Source organism: Fukomys damarensis, unplaced genomic scaffold, assembly GCF_012274545.1.
Source record: "Fukomys damarensis isolate Sample0158 unplaced genomic scaffold, DMR_v1.0_HiC HiC_scaffold_13, whole genome shotgun sequence".
NCBI classification, from domain to species: domain Eukaryota; kingdom Metazoa; phylum Chordata; class Mammalia; order Rodentia; family Bathyergidae; genus Fukomys; species Fukomys damarensis.
This window is the reverse complement of record NW_022900925.1, coordinates 2,430,884-2,433,254: the sequence shown is the minus strand read 5'-3', so window position 1 is coordinate 2,433,254 and position 2,371 is coordinate 2,430,884.

Genomic DNA, 2,371 nt, shown 5'->3' with positions numbered 1-2,371 from the left:
AGCAAGCCCCCTTGCTTCTTTTTACCTCCACTTCTTCTCAGTGTTATGTCCATAGCAAGCAACCCTTGTCCCTCTAGAACAAACAGCAGTCTTGCTTAGCACCTTCCATATAAGCAGTAGATTCCCCAAGCTCAGTGTTTCCCAGCTACGACACAAGCCAGCTGCATGTGGAGCATCCATCTGGGCCCATCTCATTGCCCTGAGGGACCTGGAGGCAAGGAGAACTGATACAAATATACTGAGGCTCATGCTACATGCTGTGCCCTCAGCAATAAAGTCCTAGTTCTCTAGGCCCAAAGTCTTGCGCCTTCCACCAATAACCATGAATCAACGACAGCTTAGATTATTAGTTTATAGATTTAAAAAGTCAGGCTTGGAGCCATTGTGTGGTGGCAAATAAAGCCATGAATAAAAATGACATTGCTTAGAAGAGGTCTGAGGCAGCATCCTGGGTAACACCAACCAGTAAAGAACAGGAATAAGAAAGGGCTCTAGAGGAACTCAAGAAGACAACTGGGCAAGGGCTTTAGCTCAGTAGTACAGCACCTGCCTAACATGTGCACTTTCAATCCCCTACACTGAAAAAATAAGTAACTAAAGAAGGAAATCTAGAGGAGAGTAGCTCCCTACAAGCCAAGGGGGTAGAGTTTCAATCAAAATAGTGCAGGTAATAAGATCAGATGCTGCTTAAAAGTCAACCAAGATGAGGACTGAAAGTGACCACTGAATTTAGCAACTAGGTCACTGGCAAGGGGCATTTCAATGATGTAATGTGGCCAGAAGCCAAAACAAAGTGGAAGAGGAATGAATGGAAGTAAAGAAGTGTGACAACAAATATATTTCTAGAAATCTTAGCTGTAAGGGAAGGAGAATTGTGAGACATTGGCCACCAGAACAGGTAGGCACTGATGAAAGTAAACCAATCTCTCTCTCTCCCTCCCTCCCTTCCTCCCTTCTTCCTTCCCTCCCTCTCCCTCTTCCCCTCCCTCTGTGCTAGGGACAGAACACAGTGCCTAACACATACTAGGCAAGTGCTCTACCACCTGAGCTAAATCCCCAGCCCTGAAATTTGTCTCTTGAATAGATGGAAGACTTTTGAGTGACCATATGTGGAGCATAAACAGAAAAGGAAAAGATTGGAGGGAAAACTCAGAGCATGAGGATGATTTCAGGTCTCTAAAGAAGAGGTAAGGAATGACATTCAGACCCCCAGGTGAGGAAATGACATTTGTTGGAATCACACACTTTAAGCAAGCCCACTTGCAAACTCAGATTATGTGGTCTGTCTCCAGGTAGATGGTGCCCACCATCCACAAGAAGATGCCTAGAGTTCCTTGATGGCCACCTTGCTAGCTGGTCCTGCAGGCCACAGATGAGAGACACAAAAGTATGTCCCAAACTGGGTCCCTCAAGTGCCAAAAGCATACAGGTAACTTTGGAAAGAGCTGCTCTAAGCTCTAGTAAGCCAGTTCATAAGAAGTTTCAATAGTCTCTCCCAGCAGAAATGGGCATTTGGAAGCAGGTTATCCAAAGGGAAGAAAATCCTGCTGGAGAAGACACAAGGGCTCATGCTCAAGGTATTCAGGGTTAATGGAAAAGACACCTACAGGAAGATCCTATTGTCCACAAAGTAAGAAAAATAACTCATTTGCAGAATGCCTCCACTTGGAGTTTATATATTTACAAGATCCTCTGTTTGGGCAAATTTAGTTTATTCAGGCTCCCAAATCTTCTAAGCCCACCCATGCACTTCTTTGTAAAATACAGTTTTGACAAAGTAAAACACCAAACCTAAATCGGGTTAGCCAGAACTCTGGATATCTGATGACCTTCAATATCTGAGCAGTTTCCTCATCCTCCACCAGCCTTCAGTCATTGTCTAGTCACCCTGGCCTATCTTCAGCCAGAATCCTGCTAAGTTTGTTTACCGAGACTCTTCCTTTACCCTTACCTCTTAGTTGTTTTCTACCCTGTAAATTCCCACTTGTCCATACTGTGTTCAGAGCTGAGCCCAGTCTCTCTCCCCTGCTGCAAAATCCCACTGATGATAATCCTGAACAAAATCTGTTTTACCGTGCTTCAACAAGCAGCACTAGGCAATTTTTTTCTTTAAAAGTATCCACCTATTTTACTCTCCCAGTGCTTGACAAAGTGTCATTGTTCCAATATGACAGAAGGAGGAGGACTCAAGAAGCTGAGAGCTTGCCTGATACTCCGGGCTCAGTGGTGGAGTCCAGCTCTCTGGGATATGCAATCCAGCTCTCCTGCCCCTACAGTCAGCACCCTCAGCATGAGTCAGAGCAGAGCTCAAACAGTTGCTGCCAGTCCTGCACCCTGTAGCTAGAGCCAGGGCAGCTGCCCCACTTGCAAG